At 43.8% G+C, this 17,721-nt stretch overlaps 1 protein-coding gene across 1 annotated transcript in view; it reads left to right on the forward strand.

Moving 5' to 3' along the window:
- Window positions 1–3,669: 3,669 nt before the first annotated feature.
- The window catches only part of pak1 (p21 protein (Cdc42/Rac)-activated kinase 1), a 63,366-nt gene continuing 49,314 nt past the window's right edge, over window positions 3,670–17,721 (forward strand). The window contains exon 1 of the mRNA XM_080460107.1: window positions 3,670–3,826. The gene's annotated coding sequence lies outside the window, so the exon portion shown is untranslated. The remainder of the gene's footprint in view (window positions 3,827–17,721) is intronic.

The raw sequence follows: 17,721 nt of genomic DNA on the forward strand, positions 1-17,721 counted from the left end.
ATGTTTTGTAAACCAGATTGCATTTTACCTCACGTTTTACTCAGCTTTTGTGGTTTGAGATTAAACTTTAGAAGGAAATATGTTTACCTTGTCTGCATACTTTTTTATGTACAAATAAAAGTTGTTACTACACTATCATACAAATGTGTCTTGAATCGTATGATTTACAGCAGATTTCTGTGTATTCTTTTCCATGCTGGTGGTGTTTTCCTACAACAACTTTACACTGAAAATTCAACGGCTGTTTGTTTTTGTGCTTTGTTTATTCATTATAATATATAATGATTTGGCGAAGCGTTTCCGAAAAAAATTACAATGAAAATGTGTCATAGAAAGCAGATGGGAGAGGCACCTCATGGAGGCGATGAAAGACGGTCAAAGGAGATCCCCCACCATTGGGAACACAGACATAAAAAACAGATATAAATGTGCAGAAAGTTTGGAAAAATGTTGTTTGTTAATGATTCAGCTAACCGTTTCTGAATAAATCGCCAAAACTGCAAAAAATGTCCCCAACTGGGAGATGTTTGAAGAATAATGTGAGGACTTGGATGAACTAACTGATGTTGTTTGTTCTTACTCAGCGTTCTGCAGAGACCTGCTCATACCCAGTAAGAAAGTTAAAGTATTCCATAACAATTAGCCATGGCTTAATAAATCTCTTCAGTCTTATATAAAGAAAAAACTCTAGCATTCCAACAAGGAGGTGCATCAGACCTACAGACAGCCACCAAAGAGTTAAAATTTAGTTTTTAAAGGCAAAACAGAGCTATAGAGAAACACTGGAGAATGCAATGGCTTCTAACAGTCTTGGCCCAGCCTGGTCCAGTATGGAAACTATAGCGGGCCTCCAGAACACAAGAGGTTGCACTAATGTCACTTTAAATGGCTTCAGCTCGGACAATGATTTTGCCAATGCTCTTAATTGTTCTTACAATTGTTTTAATGTGCTTGATTTTAGCAAAGACACAAAAGAACTAACCCACAAACTGCGTGACAACCAGCACTTCTCTGTAAAACCAGAGGAGGTGGAAAGAAAAGAAAGCTTTTAACTGCACAAACGTTAACGAAAGTCATGGACCGGATAATATCTGTGGCCAGCTACTGAAAACCTGCGCACAACAATTGAGCCCAGTTTTCCATAAAATCTTTAACAGATTAGAGGCACAGCAGGTCCCCAGGATCTGGAGGGACGCTGTCATTGTCCCGATTCCTAAATCCAATCGTCCCACATCTCTCAATGACTTCAGACCGGTGGCTTTGACGTCAATCATCACGAAAATCTTTGAAAAACTGGTGCGGTCTAAGATCTTGGTAAATACTGAGAGTGCAATCGATCAATTCGAGTTTGCCTACAGGCCCAGAAGAGGAGTGGAGGAGGCCACAATCACTCTGATTAACATGGAGGGGAGTGGGTGTCAACCACGGCTTTTACTAGTCTTCAGCTTTTAATACGGTTCAACCACACAATTTAACCCAGAGACTTTTTGAACACTTTAACTTTAACAATAATCTTGTGGGTTGGATTTTAAACTTTTTAACAAACAGAACACAGAGGGTCCGAGTCAATGGGTTTTTATCTGATAAAGTGTGCTCCTCCATGGACTCACCACAAGGATGTGTGCTCTCACCATTGTTATTTATTCTTTACACTAGTAAGTGTCAGAGTACTAGGTTCAGACGCTCCTCTCAGTAACAGGAGAAGAGGAGTCCCAGCGGGAGATGGACACTGCTTTGTTAAAGAGAACAGAAGCTCACGGCTTCGCATGGCCGTGGAGCTGCAGCCGGCTGGAACTCCTGCGTTCATCCCGCCACTAATGTTGCGTAATGACGTTATATGCCTTCACAACCACCTTACATTTTACCGCACTGTGGTGGGACCGCGTATCACAGTTGGGTCTGTTTTTTTTTTTGCCTTGCCGTACCGCGCCGCTCCAGGACTTAGGTTAGCGGGACGGAGGCTCAAGGAGCAGCAGCAGAGGGAGCAAAGAGCCACGGTTTGCCGACCCCTGAACTATTCAAAGAGTTCCTTGGTGCTTTAGGATCATTTGTGTTTATTGACGTCTCTCTGACTCTGTTTTCAGTCCGTTTTTTGTCTCTTTCCCTCTTTGAGTTCACTTTGTCTTTATCTTGTGGTTATATTTGTCTTTAATTGGTTGTTTTCCTTCTACGTGTCATGTTTGTGGTTTTGTGTTTTAATCTTTGTTCTGTGTTTTGTTATGATGTTTTATGAGTATTGTGGTAATTTTATATGATTTTGGGGTAATTTCGTCTCTTTTTTTTGCAGTTATTTGTCTGTTACATATGGCGCTAGAGCCAGGCCAGGCCACCTTATATATAATTTTGATTCAGCTCTGGAATTCTTTTGATAAAATCCTTTATTTTCATTTTTCACTCTTAAATATATCTTTAAAAATCTAGGTGTTTTTTTTTTCAGTTGCAGTTTTAATGTTTTCAGATTTCAAATTTTTTTCACACTCAAATCCTGTTTTCAGGTTTCAATTTTTTTTTACTTTCAAAACTTTCAGAAATTTTTTTTTCAGGTTCAAACTTTTGGCCCTTTTGGCCCCTCACTACAGGTAGGTTGCCATTTGAAATGGCTGTCGTTCTACACTTCTATTTCCTCCTGATGTTGAAGCATTTGATTCAGGCACAGCCAGAAATAAAGTGAAAGGAGCAGAAATGCACAATGTAATGCCAAAATGTAAAAAAAATATGCCCCAAGCTCATTCATTTATGGCAAAGAGGGGATCCATGATTCGGAGCTGTTGAGATTTACATCCTCTCTTTTTGAGCCAAGGTGAGTTTTACATGTCTGTAATTCATATGGTTTAGTTAGAAAACACCAATATCTAATGTGGTCCTCATCATTTGATCTCAAAGCGTCGACAACAGCAAATATGACGGGGATGGAGGCGACATTGGTGAAAAAATATAATGTGAGGGAACGAGATAATAAGTCGTTGCCTCAAGTTATTAACTTGAGGGAATGACTTATTATCTCATTCCCACGTGTTTATTACTGTTTTTTTCTCTATGGCCACTCCGGGGCTCTGTAGTTTATTCCTATATTTTATTCATATAAAAAAAATTCTATCTTCCACTTGCTTGTTCTTGTTCTTGTTCTTGTTCTTGTTCTTGTTCTTGTTCTTGTTCTTATTATTATCATTATCATTATCATTATCATTATCATTATTATTTTTATTAGTATGAAATTTAATTTGATAAAAATTTTTGATAATCGATTCAATATTATCACTAAAACTCACGATAAAAACAATGTATAAAATAACAAGATGTAATTATAATCAATCATAGTTTTTTTGTTAGCTTTTTGTCTTCAGGTTTTTATTTAAGGTAAATTTTCTTTAATTCCTACTGAATCCAGACGTCAGGACTGATTGATGTCATTGCACTTGAACGCATTTCAACCAGACTCAACGTATAGGATTTTATAATTTCCCATTTTTAGTCCGTGGTTGTGAACGCACCATCACACGCTCTCCTTGGCTCCTGCGACACGCCCCTGAATGCAGAAAACAGACATCCTCAGCAGCCAATCAGAGGCGGCTCAGTGTGATCACTGACCAATTGTGTGTCGGGAATGGTGTGCCAGGGGGCGGGCCTTTGGGTGCAGCAGGCTCCTCCGTGCCCAGCTAACAATAGCCTGATCGGCAAGTTTACTGTTAAACCGGAGCGGAGCGGGGCAGAGCCGACAGGGGCGCACACTTTACCCGGTACACACACTTCACCCGGTCCATGAGACGCCGTGGCCCGCTGCTGGACGATACAATCCGACACTGCGGGATCCACCTCTGGATAAGTGGTGAGTTTATTCTAATTAGCTGCTCATCTCGTCCCCCGGCCGGGCATGGTGAATGAAAGGGTTAATGGTTACTGTAGACTATCATCCCCTTTTCTCGCTACACATCCACACGTTCACGCTCCGAACCGCACAGTCCCGGCAGACCGAGCGGAACCGGACTCAGGGTGTAATAATGACAAGTATTCTGACTATTGAACACTAGCGGGTTCCTCCCAGCTCTCCAGCGCCTGTAATAAAAACATGGGAGTTTTCTCTGGTCTCATGGCAGACAGACGGGCTGGGATTCATCAATGAATGAATGAATGAATGAAGTCCACTTTTATTTCTCACAACCACTGAGGTTTCTCCAACATGATTCCATTTCACACCCCCACCCTGAAACTGAGAGAGAAAAGAAATCAATTATCTGATTCAAATCTCCACAACTTCCACATAAACAGAAGAATGAGCAGTGAAATACTGCTAATCTGTCATTTAACACAGGTCTAAATGAGTCCAGTCACTCATAATTAGGGTGATTATTTAGCAGATAGCTCATTATATTGTAGGACAATGTGATTTAGTGGTTTATAAGATGAAGCAGCAAGACTGTAGAATCTTTTACAGACTTTAAATGAGGAATATGTCTCAATTAGAAAAAAAGCTAAAGATCCAAATGGTGAATTCTGACAGGTTATTTGAAAAATGTATTTAAAGGGGTCATGTTATCCAACTTTTCAACATTTTCACATGCTCTTGTTTGTCCAAAAACACTGGAATCAAAGTTTATTGCCCCAAATCCAGCTTTTCCTTGATTTTCATCTATTTGAATATTGGATCGTAGGAGCTACATTCAGAATCTGCTGTGTCTGTGTGAGCTGGACTGACTCTGCCAACACATGCCCGTCTTTTGGAAGAGGAGGAAGTACTTCCTCTTTTGGTGCCATGTGCCAGAGCAGAGCTGCTTAATTGTGGGTGAAAGGGATGACACTATATATGGTTTGATTTCTGAATGGTTGTTTGGAGCAACACACTTTTTAAAAACTGAAACAAGCCAGGGAGAAAGATGACAGACTTTCTTCACTTCTGGGGCGTCATTTCAGGTATGGGGGACGATTATTTCTGTTGGAAAGTGAATTTTGCCTCATATGACCCCTTTAAAGATTAAGTTCAGTTCTTGTCCTATTAACACGACAGCATTTCAAGTGAAATCACATCGTTTATCGTTTCAGAAAAGTTTCCCGTTTACATGACAACATTTTGACAATGACAAAAATAACCCAATGTAGTAAGCATGCTGGGCCACTTGTGTGTGTGTGTGTGTGTGTGTGTGTGTGTGTGTGTGTGTGTGTGTGTGTGTGTGTATAAACCACACACATATTTAGCAGAGAACAATCCACTCTAAACATTAACAACGGGAGAACACAGACATTCTAGTGGACAGACGACCAAGTTGGATTGTTATTACGGTGATTGTTACTATATATCTACCACGTCCAGGAGAATATGGACTGGGAGTCGTGACATTACGGAGAAAACATCATTCTGATTGTTCAGCTGCTGAGCATGTGCTACTAGTTACTGTGGCTGTGGTGACCAGGACCAGTAGCGGCGTTGAGGCAAAGTTTTTTCTCTCGTTTCCACAGAGATGGAATCGGAGTGTTTTGAAAAATTTCCATCTTGGCCACAGGATCCAAATAGTCACATTTCCAGTGGCTCCGACGACCGCTGTCATGTGTATAAACACCCAAAATGTAACAAAGGTTTTGCATTTTCTCCTGTTGTATTTTTAGCGTCAAGCGTTGAAAAGCAGATAAATCAAAAATATAAAAGTAACAATGGAAACGGACATTAAATTAGCTGTGATAAGTTAGTGAAATAAATCCTTTAGTTATTAAAAGCTTTCTTTTAAATGTTTCAATCCTCCCGGCCATCCTGAGGTCTCCAGACAGACTCTTCCAGCGTCTCACAGGTCTTCTACATTTAGAAGTGACTGACAGAGTCAGGGTCTGAGGGCTCACACCGGCTTGTACGCCGAGAGCACGAGGCACTGGGAGCAACCCTCCCTAAAATCTGGTAATCCATTCTTCCTCTGTACCTTTTCCTTGAGCTCGGGGTCGTGATCCCAGGTGAGTGGCTGAAGGTAGAGTACAGCCGGACAGGTCGCCAGTCTCAAACATGATCTCTATAAATGTTCAATGTTCCCCTGAGGTGACGGGGACGCCGGCTCCGGTGACTCCACCCTGACCTCAGCGTGTTCTCTCATCCACTGCTGCATGTGCCACTGCAGGAAACATTCCTCTGGGTTTCCAGGTTTGTCTGACAAGATGCTCTGGAGCCGTAGCTTCCACTGGGCTCAGCACAAATCCCTTCTCATCCTGCAGAGCCCAGCCAGTGTCTGTGGACCAGCGGGTTTTTTGGAAAAGGGCTCTGAAAGTCTAAATATCTGCTGATTTCTCATTTATTTCAGAAGAAACTGTGCTTTCAGTTCAGTTCCTCCGTCAGTGTGAAGAGTTTGTTGCCGTCTTATCACAGGAGCTCAGCCTTTAATCAGCCTGATAAATAAACACATTTTTCTGAGCTGAGCCTTTCCTCTGCTGGGCCGACCTTTGCTCCCCGCTATTCTCGTTCATTACCTGGATCACGTTGGTGGTTCACTCCTGAGTCTGCAGTTTGTACACATTAAGAAGACTTTTCTGTTGGCATGCAGTCACACGTAACCCACTCCACACCCCCAATGTGTTCAATGTTGTCTTATCACTTCATTTCACTCCTTTTATGAGCACAGACGGAAGCGATCAGCCTCTTTTTATCTGTTTTTAGGCTTGGATTATTTCCCGTCGCTGTGTTATTTTGTGTTTTCACTGGTGTTACATCACACACACAGGATAAGACTTTCAACTTGGAAGTTTAGGGACCATTTTACACAACATTTTCAAGTCAAAATGCGAAACCTTCGTTGCTTTTTGGGTGTGTTTACTCAACGACGCTCAGAGCCTCTGAAGATGCAGCTTTTTGAGAACGTCTCCCAACCTGCTCAGTAGCTGGACAGTCAGAACAATGTTTCCTCTGTGGTGTCGTGACTCCCAGTCCATATTCTCCTGGGACTTGGTAGTTTTATTTTGACATTCACTGTAATAACGATCCAACTTTGTCATCTGTCCACCAGAATGTCTGTTTTCTCTCATTGTTAATGTTTAGAGCGGATTGTTCTCTGCTGTGTGTGTGTGTGTGGTTTCATTACTAAAACAGCCAATAGCACCAACTAGTGGACCAACATGAAAACCATTGTTTTCAGTGTTTCTGCAGTTTCTGTAGAAACAGACATCGTTTTCAACGTGTTGACGCAAAACTTTTCTCATATTCTAATTTAAATGGGATTGAAACTGTTGTAGATCAATCTTTCCTCTTTACTCTTTTTTTTTAATTTTTTTAAGAAAACTATGAACAATGATGCCATGCTGCCGTTATTTTTGCCCCAACTATGCACCGTTACCTCTTTTAGCCTGTCTGTCTGGTCCTGTCTGCAGGAGGTTTGGTGTCTCCAGCTTGTTCTGTTTTTCAGAGTTCTTTCTTGTTGCAGTCAGGAGGCTGTACCAGGTGACTGTATTGAATTTGATCTTTGTTTGCTACTGCTTGACCCGAACGCTCCTCACTCTTCTTGAAAGTGGCGGATTCGCAGCAGGAGGCCGGTCTTCCAGCTGAGCTACAGCCGATCGCCTCCAACAACAACTAAACTTAGTTTACAGTCGGTGTCAGAAACATTCCCACGTTCACGCTCCTCGAGTAAACATGGACTTTCTTTTCAGTCTGCCCGGTAACGAGCTTCCCAGCGGGCTCCCTCGTGGTTTTCGGGACGGCGGCGGCACAGTAGTTGCCATGGTTACCTGGGTGGGGCTAGAGGAGTGTTTTATAACCCCGTGTGAAGCGAGAGGCCACCCAGTTGTCCCACAGACACTCTGGATGGTCTGATGCAGAGCGAGGGGGGCTGCGAAGGGTTAATGAGCCATTCGGCTCCCGTGGCTTTGGTCTGGCCTGCTTTAGGAAACTGTGTGTGTGTGTGTGTGTGTGTGTGTGTGTGTGTGTGTGTGTGTGTGTGTGTGTGTGTGTGTGTGTGTGTGTGTGTGTGTGTGTGTGTGTGTGTGTGTGTGTGTGTGTGTGTGTGTGTGTGTGTGTGTGTGTGTGTGTGTGTGTGTGTGTGTGTGTGTGTGTGTGTGTGTGTGTGTGTGTGTGTGTGAGAGACCTGAAGGTTCAGCGCATTTGGCAGCATCCACCCAACCTTGTGGACTCTGAACTTCAGGACTGTTCAGCAGTTTACATCTGGTTTTTATGGCTGAGTTTACAATAAGGTTAGAGGTGTGTGTGTTTTACAAACCAGACAGATTAGTTATGGTAGAAGGTGGATATACTGGATTTTATCATCTATTCTAAGGCCTTTTCCACATGACCAGATTTTGTCCCATCATCCACAGGGCGCAGCCTTTTAAGGCTCCCACAAATGCCTAATTTTCACTGCAAAATTGCAGGGATGGAGCGGCAAAGCATACCGAGAGCCAAATCTGGTGCGAGTTTCCTCCGCAGAAAGTACGGTTAAAATGTAGGAGTGGTTGTGAGCTCTGCAGATATGTGACGTTGTAACAGTAATCTCAGCCGGGGGCGGCTGACCTGGACCTTATGAATCCTCTGTTGTTGTTTACATCCTCCGCTTTGCACTAGTTGTTTAGTTAACTTTTTTTTTGCAGCCACAGAGCTGCAGCTACAACTTCCAGGTTGTTTCTGAGAGAGCCAACGCTGTCATGTCACCGGTGACGTCACCCCGGTGAGGTGATGTCGCCCTGGCGAAGTGGCACTAGAGCGCGCTCAGGCAGCACAAAGCCAGTTGGCGCCGGGCCGCAACTTCTGCATTTGGGTCGAGAGCGCGGACATGAGACCACTCCAGGTGGAGCTGCAGAAGCTGCTGATGCTCGTCTCTTTAATAAGATGTTGGATTTGTCGATTTCTCAATTTTTGACGCATTTCTGAGGCAGAGTTACAGTGCCATCTATAGGCCCGGCAGTTGTACTACATCGTATTGAGTCATTTTGATGGTGAGGTGTGATTGAGAAAAGAGTTTTTGCTTGTGTTTACAGGGCTTTAAAACTTTTGGTTTTTTTTCCAAACTGTTTGTTTCCAGGTGTTTGGATGTTTCTTAGTTTTCTTATTTCTTTATGACTCCTGTGCATGTTTATCTTGTGGTGATGATGAACTCATGAGGAGGATTGAGCAGAAGCATTGTATACAAGAAAACAACAATATATATGCGACTTCCAAACTTTACTTGTTTGTTGACGTTGTCGCAGTGTGGACTCTGTTACTTCAGTTTTATTGAGCGCTGTTCCTGCGAGCAGAGATTAATGATTATTACAGTTCAGTTTAATGTCCTTGCAGCTGCTGAGATCTTCCTCCAGATGGGTGGTTGTGGTGCTTCTTCTTTAGGATGCAGATACTTAAAGTTACAGGGAAATGCAGGCAAAAAATCAAAACGGCAGCTTTCTTGCTCTCAGAGGACCGAGACCACTGGTTTAGAGCAGAAAAGCAATACTACTTCCAAACTTGAACACGAACCACGATTTGATTTTTTTTGATGAATAAGAGGTGACACTAGACATGCAGTCCACCTAATACAATATAGCGATTGATATGCATGTTCAAAAGACGGATTGTGCTTCTGTCCAATCAGCGACAAGCATCAGTGACGACCCCTACCGTGCTGTTGTCAGTGACATTTGTCATGTTTTCTGGATTCTGCAGTGTTTACTACATTCATCAACGGAAGTTGGTAACCAACGGCACCTAGCTGACCAGTTATGTTTTTGTCTGCGTGTATCTATTTATTTATTTATTTACCTTTGCCAACAAAAGTTCAGAGATGATTTGTCATCATCCAAGGACCAATCGATTACATTTTGGGACGTTAACAGCTAACCGTTTCTAAATAAATACCCAAAAGCTGCGAAAATATTTCCCTTACAAAGCAAATGAGAGAGGCACCTCATGGAGGAGATCAAGGAGATCAGTGTCTGTTGCCATGGAGATGCCCCCTTCTCAATGTTTCACACAGTGATGTAGCTACCTGACCTACCTAGTTAGCATCGAAATGAGCTAATGGCTATCATGCTGGCGATTCTAACTCGGTTCCACAAACAAATGCGGCGTTGGCAAAGGTCTGCGCTCTACCAAGTGACGTTGTAGTTGCTTATGTAGTAGTGTTTTGCACTTCCAGGCCATTGTACATGGTAGTTAATAAACTCATACCTCAAAACATCCCACAGGTCCTGAACCAAACCACTTGTGTGTGGGTGTGGGTGTGTGTGTGTGCGTGTGGACTTCTGCAGTGTAAACAGTAGTTCTGGACTGGAACAGTCTGATCTGCCACCAGCTGAATAATGGCTCGTCTGTCTGCTGCGAGGCTGCAGGGCCCGCCGAGCACGGTGTCTAGACAAACCCAGGCCGCACAAAAACTTCATGCACTCTGCTTCTTTCTGCACAGAACGGGCGGCTCGATCTGGCCTGCAGATTCTCTCTCTTCATCCTCTCCACCGATGTGCAGATGAAAGGCAGGGCGGCGGTGCGTCTCTAAGCCGGTAATTGTAGGTTCAGGATCAGAAAAGGTGGCCCTGTGGGTGTTATTGTGATGCTGAAGTTTTCCGCTGAGCTTCGTTTCAGTTTCATTAAACCAGAAAGACGTCGCTGCCGGGAAAGAAGAGGCTTTTTACTTCTCAGATATTTCGGTCCGATTTCAAAGGTTTTCTGCTGTCGTGGATTTAGATTCTCTCACTTCAGAAGCTCAGACCGTCTCTCAACCTGACGCTCGATTTGCATACAGCCACAGTGGGAAACTTTCCTTGAATGGGATTTTTGAGTCATTGATTTATTGTTCAGAGCATGGTGCTTCTACCCTGTAGAGTTCTCGTCTGGGAAAAACCGTTTGGTTTGTGGTGACGTGAACACTCCCCCGAACTCTGAACCGAATCTAATCAGTTATCTCTGGTCCCCTTGAAACGGTCGGTCTCAGTTTGCTTCTAAACGATCTTTCCATCAGGCGGGTGAGAGGCCGGGCGGGTAGGATGTGATGTAGCGTGCAATGCATTCTGGGTAGTAAACAAACAAAGCTAACTGCGCGAATCAGAAGAAGCAGACGCAGAAAGAAAAAGTTGGAAAATATCTCGCTGGCAGACGTGGAGTAAAGAGGAAGAGGTAGTGAGAAATACTCTCACTGATAGCTGATCAGAAGACTATATATCATGGTTGTTTGTGGCTACCCATTAGCCATGAGCTAATCAGCCTAGCCACCACGGGCTAAAGCAGCGGGACTTCCGGTTTCTGTCTGGACCAATCAATGAGCCGTGTTTTTTCTTTACTTCCGCTCTAGTCGGTATTTGTTTTGGGTGACAGGTCCCCCAAGCTAGCAGCTGTTGTAATTACGTGACATTTTCCAGGCGGTTTGATTCAGTCTCAAACGTGCTGCTTGAATGCAAACCGAACCAAATGAAAGCGTGAAAATGATCATCCCCCACCTCCCAAGTGAACCAAGTGCCTGACTATCCAAGTGTAAAAAAAAACTGTCTGATGCTCCGTATACACACAGGAGTAGATCCTCTTTCAGTTCTCTCATTAACCACAGATAAAGGCTCTAACCTGAGAGTCAAACCGGGTTCTCCTCAGTGTGAGGTAGGAGTGCCATCCACTGCTGACCCTGTAATAAAAATGGATAATGCTGACTCTGTTTTCTTTTTGAATCCTGTTGACTCAGTTGTGTTCTGTCACTCCTGTTCACCTCCCTGTGTGACCACAGTCTGACCCGCCGCCTGCTGGGCGGCTCCACGGCGTTTATTTCACTTTCCCACACAGAACGGAGAATTTAAGACCTGTTTACGTGACAATTCAGAAAAGTTTCACGTTTACACGGCAATGTCTTGAAAACAATGTCCGTTAACACGGAAAAATGTCATTGGCATGTTGTTTTTTTTCAAATGAAACCACACACGCATGCAGCAGAGACCAGCGTGCTACACACGCATGATTGGATTGTGACTGTCAACTATAAAACGGTTACCAAGTCCCAGGAGAATATGGACTGGGAGTCAAGACACAACGGAAGAAACATTGTTTTGATTTTCCAGCAACTGAGCATGTGAACAACAGCTAGTTATTTCAGCTGCGGTGCACATCTGCAGTAGCAGCGTTTCCATCGTCCACACGGAGGCGGAGCCCGAGCGTTTCCAGAAAGTTGGGTTTCCTCCATTTACACACCGATTGAGTCGGTGCATTTTGGAAAAGTTCCACCTTGGGAGCCATTTTCAAAAAGTTGTGTTTTCAGTGACTCCAAGCACCTTTGTCGTGTAAATGAACTTCCGACACACGACAAAGGTTTTGCCTAATGCTCCATCGACCATCATCCAGATTCCACCTGCTGCTACTTTTCTCTTTTTCAAAGCTCAAACTGGGTTATTTTATTTTCTCCCATGGTGGATTTAGTGCAGCACGAACTAACAAGTTTGATCTTTTAGATGCTAGAAGTTACAACTGGAAACCAGAGTTTCCTGAATTCCAATATAAAGTTTAAGATTTCTTATTTCCCCCGCTGGGATCAGATCGGTGCTCTGAGGTGGATAAAACGGTAAAAAAGACGAATGGAAGGATGTCACAGTTATCCACCGAAAAACTTGCGTTGTGGCTCTATATTGTGGTTCTTATCATCAACTCAATCCTCAAATTTGTTTGAAAGAGAATTTGAGCCTGAACATGATTTCCGAAGACCCTTCGCTGCTTTTCATTTGAGCACAATTTGCACTTGGCTGATGTCAGGATCACGCTCTCACTCAGCAGGAGCATCAAGCTTTTCCTCTTCAGTCTGAAGTAGAAGCTAATTGACTTCAGCTTCGAGGAGATGGACAGAAACACTGCAGTAACAGCTGCAGAGTACTGATCTGTGTGTATCTTTTCTTTACACAGAGCATAACTGACCCTTCAAAGGCCCCATATTACTCAGTTTTCCAACAACATCACATCAGTGTCCGAGGTCAAAGTTTATTCCCCCAAATCAGCCTCGGTCCTGAGTTTCAGTCTAAAAGTCTCTCTTGTGGCTCTACAGAGGACAGGCTGTGTCTGTGTCTGTCCACACTGACTCCAGGACTGTCTCGGGGAGAAGAGCTTCCTGGTGTTTCAGATGAAGTGGTCTCCCTGTTAACTAGTGACTCTTTAGCATCCCTTGATGCTGCTAACAGACCTGAAAACCCGACAGAAATCCGTCACTGTCCTGACGAACGCTGATCAATAACGTTTTCAGTGACGTTTCCAAGTGTTGTAACTTTTGTGAATCTTATTTTAATATCTGCTTTTACTACCAGCACACACACACAGATCCAGTCAAATACACTTAAATTCTCCTCAATTCAGTCAATGAACCAAAACCATCAGGATTAGCAAATTCAATATTCGACACACGTAAAGTAATCTGTTACATGAATTTACCAAACAGGAGCTGTGAGAGCAGATAGTGTGTGTGTGTGTGCGTATGTGTACGTGCGTGTGTGTGTACGTGCGTGTGCGCAGAGGCCATATGGTAGAGGAACCACCCACTCATTGTGACCTGCCACACCCCGCAGTAACACACACTGATCAGCGTGACAACGAGACAAGTGACTCTTAAACACATTAAAGTGAAACGCAGGGATTTAATTCGATTTGGAAGGTTATTCAGTTACATCTCAGTCCTGCTCCGATCCGTGTGTGTGTGTGTGTGTGTGTGTGTGTGTGTGTGTGTGTGTGTGTGTGTGTGTGTGTGTGTGTGTGTGTGTGTGTGTGTGTGTGTGTGTGTGTGTGTGTGTGTGTGTGTGTGTGTGTGTGTGTGTGTGTGTGTGTGTGTGTGTGTGTGTGTGTGTGTGTGTGTGTGTGTGTGTGTGAGAATACTTTACAGCTGAAGTAGTGCGATCACACCCTGCAGCCTCGCATCCCTCAGTGAGAAACACATTGAGTGCACTCTTGATAGTGCGTTACCTCATGATATGATGACATGCTGTAGATATGTTTGGTTGGAGTTTGACGCTCCCCCCCCCCCACACACACACACACACACTGGTGGATGTTTTCATCACATGACTGAGGAAACTGTCTCCAACTGGAGTCTGATCTGGTTCACACCTCAAACAGATCCAGCAAGTGCATGAATGTCGACTCATCATCTTAATAATAGAAACACTTTTGCTTTCGTGCGGACTCACTTTAGCGTTGATGACTTTCAGGAAGCGATAACACGACTTGTGACACTGCAGCATTTATTTAACTTTACATTTACTGACAGTTTACGTCACTTTAGAACTGGCTCCAATGTTTCAAGGGAAAACAGTTCACATGGCAACATTTTGAAAACGATTCCCATTTACATGAACAATGGCCAAAATGCTGAAAACAATGTAGTGAGTAAGCCAGGGGCTTGTACTACGACCCGTGATAAACATACCCAGGATATCTTCTCTGTTACCTGGTTAAGTCACCCAGACACGCATGAGCCTGACAACCGTTCCGACGAAGCAGGTTATCAACTCGCTAGTTCAACAGAGTTTTTCCTTCAGGATCAGTGCATGTTCACATGAAAAGGGCACGGTTTGCAGTAATCCTGAAGTTTCCTCGATAAGAGGAAATCCAGAGTCGTTATGTATGTCATGAGTTGATACGGTCGTTTGTTTTCGTAATGAAACAACACACACATTTAGCAGAGAACAATACGCTGCAAACATCAACAATAGGAGAAATGGAGAATCTTTACTCACCAGTTACAATATTATTTCAGACCTTCAAATTTGTAATTATTTAGATTGTCATGCTTTTTTTAAATGAGACAGGTTCTTTTAGAGAAACAGGAAAATAATACTAGCATTGAAGTGACCATATATGGTTACTTGTCCCATAAATGGTTAATTTGTGAACACACACACACACACACACACACACACACACACACACACACACACACACACACACACACACACACACACACACACACACACACACACACACACACACACACACACACACACACACACACACGTGGAGCACATGACTGTGGATGTGGGTCAGCCTCGCGCTGACATGTACGATGTGAAAACACAGAGTGCATCGAGTTTATTTCTCCCTCTGTGGTGAAGAAAGCCGCTGCAGCCGTTTGACGCTGATATTTCACCACAGTCACTGATATCACGGAGCCTTAAATCCAGATGGTTGGTTTCTGTCCTTCGTCTTCTCTCTCACCTCCTCTTCATCACGCTCTGTCTTTCTTTTTCCTTCTCAGTCTGGCGCCTCCTCCCATCTTCTCTCATTACTCTGTTGTTCCTTCGCATTTGTCTTCGTCTCCTCTTGGGTTTTCTCTCTTTTCTCTTCGTCATCCACCTCTGTTTCTCCTGCTCTGCTTTTTGCTCCCACGCCCACGTCATTATTTCTTCATCTTCCTCCTCATCTCACGGCCTTCGTTCCTCATTCACTCGTCTCCTCAGTCTATCTGACGGAACCAGTGAAGCAACTCCTAACACTCTTTTCTATAAATACCGCTTCGTCTTCCTCACTGTCTCCTTCTTCTCTGCTAACAAACATGAGTTTTCTTTTCTTCTCTTTAGTTGGTCAGACAGTTTATTTACTCTTTTGTCACACATATAAAGTGGAAGGAAACATTTTCTGCACCAGTGAGTGATAGTCATATCTCGAGGCCTGTGTCTGGGTCCACAGATTATGTGGCATCAGGCTGCAAAGGGAGAAAAAGAAGTTTTATTTTGAAAATGCACATTTAAATTTTCATTAGTCTGCATTGAGTTGGATTTTGAAAAACTTCAGTCAGCGCTCTTTTACAGCGCTTAACTCCGACATTGTTAAAAACTTGTTACGACGTTTTCGTAAACCGTCCTGCCGGTCCGCTGAAACATTGTGTAGCTTAAAACTGTCTGTGGTTCAAAAAAGGTTGTGGATCACTGGTTTACATAACGGCACCTTCAAGTAAAAAAGCAAGACTTTGATTGCGTTTTGAGTGTGAGTTTACATGACGATGGAGGTTGAAGCCACTGAAAATGCAACTTTTTGAAAACGTCTCTCAAAGTTTAACTTTGTCCTTGTTGATGGCAGAAACGTTGCTAATGCGCATGCACACCACAGCCGTAGTAACTAGTAATCCTGCACAAGCACAGGTGGACAATCAGAACAATGTTTCCTCTGTGACTCCCAGTCCATATTCTCCTGGACTTGGTAGTTTTATTTTGACAGTCACTGTAATAACAATCCAACTTGGTCGTCTGTCCACCAGAATGTCTGCGTTCTCCCATTGTTAATGTTTATAGTATATTGTTGTCTACTGCATGTGTGTGTGGTTTCATTACAAAAACAACAAACGGCACCCACTAGTGGCCTGGCATGCTAACATCATTTTCAAAGTTTCTGCCATTTCTGTGTAACGTTTCCGAAACGTCGCGTAAACGGGGCCTTCCTGTCCACGTACGCATGTTTTCACAGCTCCTCTTCTACAAATGTGAGGAGCAGAAAATATAGTGTTAATGGAGCAGCTCTGAGCCGAGTCTTTGCTGAACCGGTGAACATGAACTCGGCTGCGGCAGCATACGGTTACTGAGGTGTTCAGATTGGCACGGAGAGACGGAACGTGGCAGCACCTGTCCAGTTTCACAGTTTCCGTTGTGATGCTAGAGATACTGCAGCTCCTCGCATGAGCAGCTGGGTCACCGGGGTGAGCTGGCGTCGGCCCCGGCTCTAAATTAGCTTTGTCTATTTAGGTTAAAGCTGAAGCTCCATCAACAACAAGGTGAAGATCATCCTGAAAATCCACCGCGTTGCTCTGTAAACCAGCTTTGTTCCCCCGTCGGCCGGCTGTCCGTCTGAGCTGCGCTCAGAAACGCTCAAACACAACAAGCCCCGCGACGTCTGCATGTAAATGTGCTTGGCAGACAGGCGTGAGAGTCATTGTGCTCCACGGCCGCGGGGCTAATTGTTCCTGCTGAGCATGCCCGCGCGTGATGAACACTGACAAGTGGCGAGCGCGGATGCACCAGAAAATGTTAAGTCTCACGCTATCGAACCAAAGTCCCTGCAAGCTGTGTGAACTCATTAGTCTTTAATTCAAGTTTCTCGGTTTAAGCAGGAAGTGAATTAAAGCTGCAGCTAATGACTGTTTCCACCGATTTATCAATTAGGCTGGAGAATATTCTCGTCTTCTTCGTCTTCACCTTCTTTTTCTTTTTTTCTTCTTCGTAGGGAACTTTCGACATAGTACCATGGTCATTGTTGTGGCATTGTGAACATCCTTGTTCAGTATGAGGGAGAGAGAGAGAGAGAGAGAGCATGTCGAGGGCAGGCTGACACGTTGGACCTGCCATATTTAAAGTGAAGTGGTGAGAGAGGAGGGTGATGTTCCTGTCGTTCTGTTCAGACAGAGGTGAGAACATGAATGGTCCCTGCAGGAGCCACCGAAAGGAGACGGAGATGTTTTTCAGACACAGAGTGATCGAGCCGAGAAAGAAATATACAGAAAATAGAAGATGAGCAGCGGCGTGTTTAAAATCTGTGAAATGCATCAATACAAAGACATAAGCTGAACTCTGAGTGTTGCTTTACTTATGAGTAACGATCAGGAAATAATCCAGAGGTTGCAGTGTTGCAGTGAGCGGAGTCAGTCTGAAGAACATAAGGTCAGAGTTTGACCTCATTTACACGACAAATGAAAATGTAAAACCTTTTGTCCGATCGTCCACACGGAGCGGCGCTTTGAGGTGCCTCAGCTTTGAGGTGTGGCCTGACAAGACGCACGTTTTCTATGAACGAAGATTTCATCGCCCCACCTCTCCACCTATAACCCTGTGACCCTCTCACAACACCACCAACAC

This window comes from Lipophrys pholis (assembly GCF_963383615.2).
Source record: "Lipophrys pholis genome assembly, chromosome: 3".
NCBI classification, from domain to species: Eukaryota; Metazoa; Chordata; class Actinopteri; order Blenniiformes; family Blenniidae; genus Lipophrys; species Lipophrys pholis.